The sequence below is a fragment of the Felis catus genome, chromosome F2 (genome assembly GCF_018350175.1).
Source record: "Felis catus isolate Fca126 chromosome F2, F.catus_Fca126_mat1.0, whole genome shotgun sequence".
NCBI lineage: Eukaryota > Metazoa > Chordata > Mammalia > Carnivora > Felidae > Felis > Felis catus.
In genome coordinates, this window is record NC_058385.1 from 80700483 (window position 1) to 80714292 (window position 13810).

Consider the following 13810-nt stretch of genomic DNA (forward strand, 5'->3'; position numbering starts at 1 on the left):
AAAGCCGATCCCCAGAGTCGCCCTGAGGGGCCACACGGCCACTAGCGTGCTACACGACCCCAGCGGGGGGGCTTCTGCGCGGCCACCGAGGAGCCAACGAGAGGGGGAGCATCGGTACGTGTTTAGCTGGAGCGAAGGTGCTCTTTCTGGCCCCTGGTACTCCCTCTCATCTAATCCTCCTCACTGCCCGGGGAGGCAGGGACTCTCGTGCCCATTTTCCAGGAGGGGACAGTGGCTAGGTAATCTGCCCTGGCCCCAAAGGGACAAAGTAGGAGGCCCCGGCCCCCGCTATCGCTATCGCACAGACCCAACGCCACTGCCAGTGGAAAGGCACGCTCGTGCGGCAGAGCCCGCATAGCAGCTGGGGAGCCAAATGCAGCGGTGCACGAGCCGGGCCCCGCACACGCCAGCCGCAGGAGCACACACAGGAGTGGGTTCCATTTACACGGAGTCTCTACTGGCAGAAGCCAGGGTGGCGGTCGCCCCTGGGAAGGGCAGGGGCTTCGGGGTCGGCCTGTTCTGTTCTTGATCTGGATGGGGCTCGCTGGTGACAGGTCACTCCGCTGGAGACTTCCGTCACACACCTCTCCGTGTCCTACTTCAATGAAAAGCTTACTTAGAAAATGAAAGGTGCTTGGGCACGCAAGCAACCCCTTGGCTAGTGCCCCGAGCCACCGCGGGTGCCGGGGAAACGGGGTACCGGGACGCATTAGAGCTAAACTTGTGTGGCAGGGCGAAGCACCGCCCGCATCGTCACCCACGTGCCCGCACGCAGTCCACGATGCGAGGTGTCTGCTCTGACCTCTACGCCGCAGAGAACGTTAGGAAGGATGGTGAATCGTGCTCGTGTTCCAAGTGAGCAGAGACAGCGTGCCGCTGCTCCAGGGAACGAGAAGCTACAAGCGCTACGGTCTCTCGGCAGGCCTGGGGCCTCGCCCCTCCGCTCCGCACCACAGGCGGGCAGAGGGGACAGTGACAGCCGCCCAGGCGGCCCCCAGTGCCCACGTGCAGGAGCACGTTGTCCAGCAATGCGATCGCCGGAAAGGACCGCCGACCAAACCGCTCCGCGTGGACGACACAGCCAGCGTTTCACAAAGAGCGGAAAGCATTCTCACCCCAGGGTTCACGGACTCCGAAGGTGGCTTTTAAAACGGCACAACTTCACCCACACCGACCGGCCTGGAGGCACGCGGCCCCTTGCAGAATCCACGCACGCGCACACCAGGCCACCTGCCACTCCTGGCCTCCCTCCCGCGGCCTGGCCCCGCTGCTCCAGGCACATGGGAGTGTGGTCTCTTCAAACCTCCTGCAGTCTCCCCCCACCCCCGCCTGGTTCCTGTTGCAGCTCCGAGGGGGGCACCCCCTAGAGGCCTCCCCACCCAGCCGGGCACGCCACTGCTGCTCTATCTCCCCAGCTGCTGAGCCACCTGTACGGTGTACGTTCCTGAGAGTGGTGACTGGCCGACCTGTCCCTGCGTGGCAGGGGACCCACAGAGGGGCTCCGGCTTGTCGTACTGCACCACATCCTGAGATGCACACGTGGGGCCGGCCAGCCAACCCCAACCACCGGCCCTCTGTTAACCCATCCCTGGGCCAGCCCATGACCACCCCCCCCACCCCATCCAGTCCTGGGCGGCAGGCCGTCCCCAGAGGGCCCTCACCTGCCAGGCCTGCACCTGCCCCAGGATACCAGATCCTTCCAAGACCCCTGGGTCCCCAACAAGCCCTCGCTCTCCAGTGAGATGAAAAGTACTTCACCAGAGCACTCGTGCGGCGCGACCCCTCGGCCACAAGCCCCCCATCACGCTCCTGAGGTCTCCTCTACCTGCTGTTGCTACGCTCACCCTGCCGACTCACCCCTGCCGACTCGGGCTCCCTGCTGGCACAACAGATCTTGACCCGCCCGTTTTCAACCCACCGTGTCCTATTTTAAGAGTGCTGCTCTTGGGGCGCCGGGGGAGGGGGGGGCTCAGTTAGTTACGTGTCCCACTTCGGCTCAGGTCATGATCTCACGGTTCGCGAGTTCGAGCCGGGCACCGGGCTCGCTGTTCTCAGCACAGAGACTGCTTCAGCTCCTCTGTCCCCCTCTCTCTGCCCCTCCCCTGCTCACGCTCTCTCTCAAAAAGAAACAAACATGAAAAAAGAAAAGGGTGCTGCTCTCAGACGGTCCACATCAGTGGCTCTTCAACCGTTCTGCTGATCCCTCCCTTCTCACTGCAGTGTTCTGTCCACGTACACGTAGCGTGACTCCTTACACGGCTGGCACCACAGCGGCCACATTACTACTTGCTTTCTGTCGGCCCCCTCCCTCCTGCCCACTTCTGGCTAAGCAGACTGAATGCTGTTTTGCTGCACTCCGTTTTAATGCATACGCTGGCTTTTCAGCATCATTTCGTAAGCGGCCGCTCTGCAGAGTTCGTGGCACACTGGTTTCTCAGTCTGGGGGTGTCAGCGCAGCACAACAGCAAGAACGTTGCAAACGTCCGCGTGTGGTTGCCCCCGAGCCCCTTCACGCTACAGGCGGCACACGCATCACCTCTCCAGACAGCGTAAACCCCCGTCTGTGCTGTGGTTTTTGCTTTCGGCCGTCCTGCGTATTTCAAGGGAAGGAAAAGGAGAATCCCTCTTTTATTTTTACCCCCCATTCAATCATTTCTAGTCTTTTCCCTTCCTTCCCGAAGACCTGAGTATTCACACGGTGCCACTTCCGTTCCGTCTGAAGGACCGTCCTTGGGCGATTCAGCGCTTTACAGAAATCTGTTGGTGACAAATGTTCTGCTATTGTAGCTAAAACCTCTTTATTTCACTTCTATTCTCAAAGGGTATTCTGGCCGGATCAAGAATTCTGGGTTAACTGCCCCGCCCCCCGAACTCTGAAGAGATCGCAGTTTCTGCAGAGAAGGCCGGGACATCTCGTGTGACCGTATATACGGAATGGGTCCTCTCTTCCTCCGGGCGCTTTCAAGATGTTCTCTTTTTTGTTGGTTTTTAGCGCCTTGACTACCATGAGCCTGGGCGAGGTTTCCTTTTTACTTCTGCCTGCAGCTCACGGAGCTCCGAGAATCCGGACATTGAAACCTTTCACCAAATCTGGGAAGTCTTCAGTCATCTCTCCACACCGTGTGCCCCATCCTGGCTCCTCTCTTCTGGGACTCCAATCAGTCACGTGTCGGTCAGACCCGCTGCTTCCCGAGGCTCTGCTGGTTTCTGTTCCTGATCTCGTCCTCTCTGTTCTTCATCGCCAGTCATTTGTCAACCGGCTCATCCTGTGCTGCGTCTTCCTTCTGGCGTCCCCAGTCGCCTCTTAGTTTTCCCAGATACTGCATTTTTCAGTTCTAGAATTTCCATCTGGTTCTTCTTTAACAGTTCCTGCTTCTCTCTGGAGCTTTCCCACTCCCACAGGAGCGTGTCTTCCTGTGTCCTCGAGCGCACTTCCTGCGCCCGGCTGAGGCTTCCAACACCGGGGCCCAATCTTGGGGTCGGTCTCCACTGCGGCCTCGTGACCGAGGGTCACAGTTTCATCCCCCGAGAATACTGAGCTGTAGACGCTGTGAATGACCAGGTGTAGAGAGACTCTACGCTCTGCTACATTCTTCTTTCTGGGTATCGACACCTTTATTTCAACAGACAGCTAACTGGCCGGACTCAGACGCAAAACTCTCCCCTGAAGCAGGAGCCGGCAGAAATCTCCGTTCCGTTCCTTCAGCCTCGGCCGAGCTGCTTGAAGTCCAGCCCACGGCTGCACGTTTCAGGCATCGGCAGACACGTGAGAAGAGAGGACACAGGATTTGGGGTTCCCCTGGCTCCAACTCCGGCCTCAACGCTGTCCCTGGGTCTTGCAGGAGAAGGGCAGGTATCGAGCGTTCTTAGCTGCCCCGTGTGGCACCGAACAAGGCCCATCCGCAGGCTGAAGGCCGTAAAACGATGGGAAATCACCCAACGCCGTTCCCTTCCAGTTTCTGGCATTCTCCAGTGGCTTCAGCGAGCCGCTTTTACGTTCTCCCAGAATTTGTTAACGGCGGCAAAGCTATTCCAATAGGAGCCACCGTGCCGTATCTTCTGCTCGGTTTCTCAAAATAAATAATTATATTTAACTTCAAATAATATTTCATATACTAAACGGATTTAACGATATTTACTTCAAATATTGTTTCAGCTGACTCTTTCACAGCTCCTTGAGGCCAACAGCACTGCCTTTACCAGACAGAACTCAGCCCCACGTCTCCCGGCCTGCTTCAACGCGCGGCGAGCTCGGCCAAGACGGGGATCAGGAGTGCTCTGTGTCCTGCTGGCTAACGGCAGGAAGGCGGGCGACCCACGGCTCACGTGGTGAGTGACGGGTGGGCAGGGTCGGCTACTGCCACCAGCAGAACCCAGACAGTCCAGGTGGGAGACTGGCAGCTAACTGGTGGAGGGGACGGCTCCCAACGTCCTGAGTTCACCAGGCCACCCCGTTTTCCAGCTTCTCGATGTCCCACTGAAGAAGACAATCTTGTGATACGATTCACGGGGCACAGTCCCATCTCATTTATCCTCACAGGCGGTCAGAGAGGTTGGCACGGTGTGCCGGCTGCACCTGCAGGGTGGGGAGGTGTGGGGAGCCCTCGGCGCAGGAAGCTAAGGTTGAGATGACGAGGGCGGAATAAAGGGGTACACGGAGGACAAGAGCGGAGCTCCGGCACACGGGTGTTGACAAACATACCACCCTCTGGACCCCAAGATGCGGCCACCCCCACCAACGGGCCTCTGACGCCAGCCTCACTGCATGCACGGGCACCAGCTCCAGGACCCACGGCCACCATGCTAACAGGCAGAGAGGAAGCTCCAGGGAAGAAAGTTCCTTAAAGACTCGGCCTCAGCTGGAGAGACATAAGCAGTGGCCCAGCACTTCCTTCTGGCCGCGGTCAGTCATTCCTACGGCCGTGACCTGGCACTGAGAGGCCACAGAGAACTGTTTGTGCGTAATTCCTCCTGAACTCACACAAACACCCGTAAGCGTCCTGGCGAGGCCCCGTGTCAGACAGGAGCCTCTAAGGACCGGCTGCCGAGGACAGACCCCCCCACCTGGTGCAGCAGGCCCCGGGGGAGACTCGCCCCGGCCCCGGCCCCCGCCCCTGGCTGATGGGATGCCAGGACCGCGTCCTGAGAGAAGTCCTCGAGGCCAGCGAGGGTGAGACACAGCGGGGTCCGGCTGGCGCAAAGCCTGTGCGCCTGCCCAGCACAGGCTACACGCCATTGACACCGGTTGAGTCGCTGGCCGTCCAGGTGACGGGAAGCCATGCCACCGAAGGCACCCTCTGGAAAACACGGCCTCTTGCCCTTTCGCGGCGGGGCCGACGGCACAGGCGGGAGCCCGGCGCTGCCGCAGACGGGGACGCCCAGAAGACCCTCAGGCGTGCTCACGCGGCAGCTCACGCTCCAGGCAGCACGGTGCCTCCGTGGTCCGCGCGCCGTGGCAGCCGCGTGGTCTGTGCGAGGCCGGGTACGTGCCGGCGCGCGGGGAGCGGGGAGACCGCGCGCAGCGGGAGCGCGGCCAGCGCACTTGCCCCAGCCGGTCAGTGAGGCACTCGCGGCGCGGACGACACTGCTCTGAAGTCGTCCCTGCGCCTCCGCCCGCCCCACGGCGTCCCTCCAGTGAGCTGTTCCCGGCGCTGTCCGCGGCCTTCCGGGCAGGAACACCGGGGCGCCCCCCGCAGATGCCCAGGTGGCCCCCCGGCCTGTGACGCCGGCACAAGAGCGTGGCGGCTGCGGGGGCAGGCGTCAGAGACGAGCACTGGGAAGTCGTCAGTCCTTTCTGAAAACAGGCACGTGACTGAAACCGAACAGTTCTGCGATTCAAACCCAAATCTTAGAAACACGAGGACACCGGTCGAGCCGGGCGCCGGTCGGCCGCTCACCCCAAACCCGTGTCCCAGTCACGCAGAGTGCCGGCCGACCTCGAGTGAGCGGAGGGCTCTGGGCTGCGGGCAGGGGGGCGAACCGCCCGGCCCCTCTCTCGCTGCGAGATGCGATGCTGTGGCAGGCTGGGGGGGCATCCTCTCGCGAGGGTGCCGGTCCCCGCGTCCACCCCTCCACCTGCCGCGGTCTGGCCCTACCCCCGCAGCCCTCCCAGATCTGCCCTCTAGGAGGACGCCAGGGTCGCCTACACGCCAACTGAGCCGGTCCTCGTGAGCTCGACTCAGCCGAAGCCCCAGGAAGGCAGAGTGCTGGCCACATGCCTGGCATTCAGCAGGCACCAAAACCGCAGGCTGGATGCGGCCCCACCCCACACCCCAAGCACCACCCAGCCCGGTGCCCCTCACTCTGGCTGGACCCTCCTCCCCAGGGGGTGACCCCCCCCCCAAAATCCCTGTCCGCCTGGAGGTCCCACCCCTTGAGTACAGGTCCGCCGCTGCTCCTGTGCTGCTGACCCCCAGCCCTCGGTCAGGCCTCCCACCTCCTCTCAAACCCCCGCTAACTCATCTCGCCCCCTGCCCTGCGTCCAGGGCCGTCTCCTCCAAATACACCCCAGCTGCAGCTCTCTGCTCAGAAGGCTCTGCTGGCTTCTCGTGATCTGAACACTCGGGGTGGGAAGTCTGGGCTGGATCCTGCCCTGTCACACATCCTCAGAGACCTGCCCCATCTGTCCTCTCCAGTTGGACCCCCCAAAGTGTCCTCCCATCGAGAAAACCGCCCCCAGAGGGGGCCGCGGAGCAGAGGCCAAGGAAGGCAGGGAAGCCCAGGAGGAGCAAACAGGACCGGTGGCCGTGTCCCCTCAGTTTTGCCCTCCCCAGGCCTCCCAAAGTGAACTCCAGGCCGCAGAGCAAGGGTGGCCCGGCAGGAATCCCCCGGTGCCCCCGAGCTGAGCGGCCGTGGTCAGGGGAACGGCTGGGGCGGGGGGCCTCGGAGCTGGGCACCGGCTTTCTTTGTCGAGCACGTGGGCGAGAATAAACATTTCCCATCACGTCCCCCGGGCGGCCCCACGAGCGAGCGAGCCGGGTCTCCGCACGGCCACGGCCGCCGCTGGGACGCCTCCAACGGCGCATTTCCCAGCACAGCTCTAAACAAACACCATACCGCCCGTAGTAAATAATTTTTGTTTTCTCCCAGGCAAGAGTTGAACAACAATGGTGAGACCAGGAAGGCTCCCCGTTCACAGGAAATGCTCGGTGTGTCAGCATCGGCGGAGGGCCGTGTGAGGTCACGGGCAACGGCGACCACGCTGGTCACGCGCGGCGGCTCCCATTCAACGCGACGTCTTTTTTGATAAACTGGTACTTGTGGGGGGAGGGCGGTCAGGGGAATGGGAAAGTTGCCTATAAATGTTTAACAAAAGATCTGAACCGGGAATGGGAAGGTACGTTCTTTCTTTCAATAGACAAAGCCTCCCACATCAAGATATGTTTGTGTTCTCAGACAAGAATTTCACGATAACGTTTAACTCGTGAGAACGAGCGCTCTGTGGGAAATGCCCACCAACCCCGAGTGACCTCGGATGAATGGAAGTCGGCAAGCCCTGTGGGGAACCCCGCTGAGGGCCCCGGGCACCCCCAGAGACAGGCAGCGGGTCTGCAGCCCAGGGCGGAGGCCACCAGCTCTGGAGCGCGGGCCTGAGAGAGGAAAGGGTCCCCTGCACAGGAAGAGTCTACACTGGGCAGAGGGGGGCAGACACTCCTCCAGCTGCCCGGAATGTTCTAGAATCCCAGAGCCACGGGAAGGTAGGGAGTGGGACGAAGAAGACAGGGGAGGAAGCTCAGTGCTTCTCCTAGGACCCCCACCCGGAACAGCAATTGGCAGTTTCAGGTGGGGAGGAACAGGCTTTGAGTGCCGCCTGCTTGTGCAAGCACAGCCCTTCCCAGAGGTCCAGAAGCTCGACTCCAGCCGGGCCTGCCGTCAGAGGCTCCCCAGCACCTAGGCTATGTTCCCCCCATGTTATCCTTCCTCACCGGTTAAAGAGCAGGCTCAGACACCCAGAAGTGCAGTCCCCAACATGGGTGGGCTGCGGGGGGGGGGGGGGGGGGGGGGGGCAAGGGTCCCCTCAAGATCAGGGACAGAGGGGAAAGTGGTCAGTTCGTTCATCAGGGGTTTCCTGTGGGTCGATTATAAAGAAGGTTAGAGGGTTGCCCAGGAGGCTCTCTGGGGCTCACTGTGCCACGTCAGAACAAGTTACTTTGTTTGTTTAAATTTTTTTCTTAATGTTTATTTATTTGAGAGAGAGAGAGAGAGACAGAGCATGAGCGGGGGGGGGGGGGGGGGGGGTGCAGAGAGAGAGGGAGACACAGAATCCAAAGCAGGCTCCAGGTTCCGAGCTGTCACCACAGAGCCCAATGCGGGACTCGAACCCACGAACCATGAGATCATGACCTGAGCCAAAGTCGGACGCTTAACCGACTGAGCCACTCGGGCGCCCCAGAACAAGTTACTTTGGACGAAGGCAGGACTTCAGAAATTGTGTCCTTCAAACTTACCCAGGGCTCCACTAAATTCCAGCATTTTCTGAATGATCTTTCTTCTGGTAAAACAAGCACTCTCCAGCCCCTGTGCTGGCCCTGAAGCTGGCTGCATCCAGGGAATAAACGTGCACAGCCTGCCCCACCCCCCAACCCAGCCCCACACCAGGGGCTCCCGACACCTCCGCGTGGGGGGCGCTGGTCCTATTTCAAACAAGGATGAGACTCATCAGCCTGGCCAGATGTGCTTGGTGGGACACTGAACCTCTGGAAAGTTAGGGGTGCAAGCCTCCCACTGCCCGGAACCCCTCGGGAGCACCTCCTACTGACACAACCGCCACCTCATGGCTCTAGAAAACATACTGCAGAAGCCTCTTCATGATGGCACCGCCAGGTCACCTGAGTTTTACAAGAAACCACAAAGCACTTGGCCTAAGACTCCAGAAGCTTCCTGCAGTGCACAAGACGCACGGCGTACCTCACAGCCCTGCCCGAGCTCCCGGGTCAGGTCAGCTGCAAGTTGCGGCCACCTCTCACAGCTACATGGCTTCCAGAAGCCAACGGCCACCCACCGAGACGTCCCAGGCATGGAAGGAGGATCAAGATTCTTCACGGGAGACGGGGCAGGCTCCGCTGAGCTCCAGAGGGACATGTGGGCTCTGCAGCCCGAGGCTCTGGAAGCACCCGGCCTTGAACACCCTGTCCCCCATGTAACCTAGACATATGGACAGAGGTGGGATGTCTGAAGATTCAACAGGAAGACAGAGTGCATAGCTCAGTACCTGGCACAGGGCCGCTCCAAACACGAGCGTCCCTCCCGTGTCCCTGCAGCCCTGTCAAGCTTTCAGGGCGGGCAGGGAGTTTAAGATGCTGGGAGGACACCTCGAGCGCTCAAGTTCTCTGGGAGTCCACTTGCTTTCAGGAAACGGGACATATGGGTGGCGGCCAGCCGGCCGGCCCTGCACACAGTGCGAGTCCTAAACCTACTCCTTGAAGTCAGCCTCCCTGGGAGGGGACCATTTCTGGAACAGGAAGCTCCCGTGTGCCTCAGCTGCTGCAAGGGAACATGGGTTACCCCGGGAGCACCCAGCCCTTTGTCTGGAAGGCCCGTGGGAAGACAGTCGGGCACCTGGAAGACACCCGCCACTGACCTGGCAGCCCCATGTACCCACGGGATGCACCTCGAGTCACAGACAAACACGGCTGAGGGCAGCTCGGGGGCCCAGTGTGGGCCCAGTTCCCAGAGGAAGGCCAGACAGTGGGGGCTGGAGGGGCAGAGCCGAAGCCAAGCCCCCCTCTTCTGGGAACCACTCCCCTCCCCCCGCCCCGAGCATGTTCTCAGAAGCTCCACCACGGACCACAGTGGCCCCCCACCGGGCTCCCTGGCCTCTTTCTGTGAGACCAGACACCTAAAAAGTTTCATGCCTAGGCCATGGGGACACTGACGTTTTCCTTAATTCCTGGAAGAAATTGGCCCGAAAAATGGTAACAGGGCGACCACATGCCCCTGTGCGGGCAACAGATGAGCGACGGGGACCCAGGCACTGTGGTAGGCACCTCTGGCTCCAGGAGGACACGGAGGGGTTTCCAGTAGCTCCTGGAGCCTCACTGTGGTCACCTGGAGGACGGGACAGCGACACCTGAGGGCTGAATGAAGGCAGCTGTGCGTGCAAGTCGAACACAGACTGTCGAAACAAGATGTTGTCAAGCGGAGTTTTGAAAACCAAGAAGTAGACACTGCAGCTCACTGGAGGCTGAGAAGCACCCTCAAGGTCACGAGAACAGCCCCCACCACGGACAGACCCAATGACCGCAGGCCTGCACATCGAGCTCGCAGGCGCGGGGCCCGGCCACCGTGGGCTCAGCGTGGGCTCAGCGGTCCGGGCCCGGCCCCCCAGCAGCACTCAGCCTCAGGCGGGCCGGCCCAGCCTGCTCCGGAGAAAAGGACCAAAGGAAAACACGGAGCCACATCGCGTCCCACACTAGCCAGCCTCGTCCGGGACCTCCGGGGACTGAAAGGTAGCAGGTGAGGCGCGGCCCGGTGAGGAAGGCAGGCTCTGGCGTGAGGCCGCTCCCCACCGTGACATCCGCCTCCTGTTATCACCCTCAGCGTCCCACGTGGCCTGACCTCCCCACCCATACCTGCCGTTCACCACGAAAGGCTTCCCAAAGCAGTCGGAAAACACGCCAGCTACGAGCCCAGGTCCCGAACAGATGGGACAGCTTGCCTCTAGAAAACTCCCCTCCGCGTGGCCACAACTAGGGCCTTGACAGACTGGCCTCCTGACGCTGCTCGTCCGGCTCCCCACACCGGGCTCGGTTCGGAGGCCTCCTCCCAGCAGCTAGCTTCCCGGGGCGCTGCCGTGTGGGGGCCGGTCCTCTAAGCGCCGGCCTGCCCTCTGGCAAGGACAGGAGGGTGCACACCGCCTCGCCTCCAGTGAAGGCGAAAGGCCGGGGCCCAGAGACACAGGCGACCCGCGCACTCCGGCTCCGCTCTCAGGACCTGCGGAGGCCGGGGTCCCGCCCCGCGGGAGCACCTGCCAACACCAGTCGGAAGGAACCCAGCAGCGGGGCCCCTACTCTGCTCAGACACCACCCCTGCCTCGCAGGAGATGCTCGTGAGCCCCGTCTATAAATCCTGAGTGTCGGGTCACAGCAGCAGAGAGAAAAAGCACCCAAACCCACAACGCGGCTGCGTCTACACAGCCCGCACATTCGGCTTGGCCCGGTTAAATCCTGCTTGGCTGTCACAACCTGGCAAGTGTGGACAGAATATGGGGAAGCGAAGGCCTTCCGCTCCCCCGGCGGGGGCTCTCCGGGACGGCTAGTAACTGATGAGCAAGCTACGGGCCCGGGGCCTGCTGTGACAACAGGGAAGTGTTCGGAGCCCGGGCCTCCCCGGGGCTCGCGGAACAGGAAGAGCGTGGGGCGCAGCACAAAACTGCTGCTGGGTCAAAACCACTACCAAAACAGGCAGCGATTGTCCTTAGTCATGGTTTAAAATGACAGCAAAATGTACACAGGTGTAAGTCTAAGAGGAACTTAAAGTAGAACGTAACTTGGCTAAAAGTGAGAAATGCCGGGTCCCCCACCCCTCCGCCAGCCCCCGTCCTGCTCTGCCCGCGACTCCGGCTGGGAAATGCAGGCCCACGGGCTGGCAGAACCAGCTGAACCGACCACGGAGAGTCCCCGCCGGACTCCGCCCTCGTCCAGCCCTGGTCACCGCAAGGTGAAATTCGGATCTTCAGTCTCTCCACCCCGTTTTCCATTCTGTGACCCACCGACCTCCGTCCAGAGTTGCAGACGCAGCACTTGTAACAAAGTTACTTCGGATTCTCAACCTCATACTGAGCTTTCTGTGATGTCCCCAAAATAGTTCACAAGCTGGAAGATACATCCATATCCATTCTTCATTTAAATGGGGGACAAACCGGGGCGCCTGGGTGGCTCAGTCGGTTCGGCATCTGACTTTAACTCAGGTCATGATCTCACGGTTCGTGAGTTCAAACCCTGCATGGGGCTCTGTGCTGACAGATACTCTCTCTCTCTCTCTCTCTCTCTCTCTCTCTCTCTCTCTCTCCCCCTTTCTCTCTGCCCCTCCCCTGCTCTCTCTCTCTCTCCCTCAAAATAAATAAATAAACTTTAAAAAAATTTTTTAAGCCTCTCTGGGATTCTCATATTTTTTTTGATACATGTTTAAGGAAAATGCTGCACATTTACAGTGCTTCCCTTGAGAAGTCAGCCTTGAACACCCCTCTGGAGACCATCAGGAAGACACTCAGCTGTCCTCACCTGAGGAGCACACGGGTGCCACAGGTCACCCCAAACCCACACTCGGGGAGTGGGGCCGCCTGGTGGCTTATGTTTCCAACACGTTTGTAATGTTTGGTTAAAATGGATTTAACTTCTTGGGGCGCCTGGGTGGCGCAGTCGGTTAAGCGTCCGACTTCAGCCAGGTCACGATCTCGCGCTCCGTGAGTTCGAGCCCCGCGTCAGGCTCTGGGCTGATGGCTCGGAGCCTGGAGCCTGTTTCCGATTCTGTGTCTCCCTCTCTCTCTGCCCCTCCCCCGTTCATGCTCTGTCTCTCTCTGTCCCAAAAATAAATGTTGAAAAAAAAAAAAAATGGATTTAACTTCTTTTTGGCTTTCGCTGTAAAGTTCAACCATCATTTTCTGCAGGAACGGCTAGCTTCGCTTCTTCTGTCCTCTTGGACCACGTGTGCATATGCTCCGTGTACGGTCACCACAATTTTGAGAACCAGCCTGCTAAGTCTGGAAACGGCGATGGTATGTCGCCTACTATTAAAACTTCTATGGGGCGCCTGGGTGGCTCGGTTGGTTAATTAAGTGTCCGGCTCTTGATTTCAGCTCCGGTCATGATTTCAGAGTTCACTGAGTCCAAGCCTCATGTCCAGCTCCACACTGAGCCTGTGTGGGATTCCGTCTCTCCTCCTCTCTGCCCCTCCCTGATCACGCACAAGTGTGCACGCACACACACACGCTCTTTCAAAAATAAACAAAGAAGCCCTCTAAAAACCTCCTGCCTTACCAGTGCTCATATGCTCAATACTGAAGAAAGGCGGAACTGCCCAGGTTTCTCTGTAAATAACCTCCTTGGAGTGGCACTTAAGGTCTCCTGTGATCTGACCCCTGCCTCCCAGAGGTCAGATCTTGGCTCACATCACTCACTCTGCAGTGAGCCCCCACCCCTGTGCCACTGGGCACGCCACACTCTCTACGACTCCCCCCACAAGTCACAGCCCAGAATGCGCTGACTCACCCTTCCTTCACTCACTGACCTCTACTTACTCTTTGCAACAAGGAGGCCCAGTGTCTCTCCACGGCCTCCTGACTTCCTGTCCCCTGTGCCCGGGAGGGCAGCCTCCTGTCTTTGCTGTTCCCATGCTTGCCTTCAACAGGGCAGGCCACAGCTAGTCCCCTAACTGTCCTTCCTAACCTTGCTCCTCCGGCCCATCAATCAACCCTCACCAGGCCCTGGCGGAGCACCCAGCACGGGCACGCCCTGGAGCCCGGCTCATTGGACAGATCACCTCCGTGCGGGCCTTCCCTGATCTGGAAACATTTGATCCCCGGAACCAGGGCTCCGGCATTGCGCATTTACTCCCCAACCCCTGACCTCAGCCAACTGTCGTGGCCACACAGCCTCAGCTCCGTGCGACTGTAACCCGGCCACCGCGGCGGCGGTCTCCACGCTGGGGCCAGGCCCAGCACCAAGCAGGTAGGCGCTCCATGGGCGCTGAGCAAAGAGGAACAGGCTTCATAATTCCTTGGGAAAAATGACTACAGCTGACGTTTCATTGTTTCTAAAATAACAATGATCTGAAACACAAGGAAATCCCGACTTCCCAATCCAAACAAAAC

The 13810-nt window shown here is 60.0% G+C and overlaps 1 protein-coding gene and 1 long non-coding RNA gene across 4 annotated transcripts in view; one reads left to right on the forward strand and one right to left on the reverse strand.

The window, feature by feature from the left end:
• SLC45A4 (solute carrier family 45 member 4) overlaps window positions 1–13810 on the reverse strand; it is a 50403-nt gene that overhangs the window by 17201 nt on the left and 19392 nt on the right. The window lies entirely within an intron of this gene.
• Window positions 2072–7376, forward strand: LOC123383244. Its single transcript, XR_006592799.1, has 2 exons — window positions 2072–4329; window positions 7090–7376. It is a non-coding gene; the product is annotated as an uncharacterized LOC123383244 (long non-coding RNA).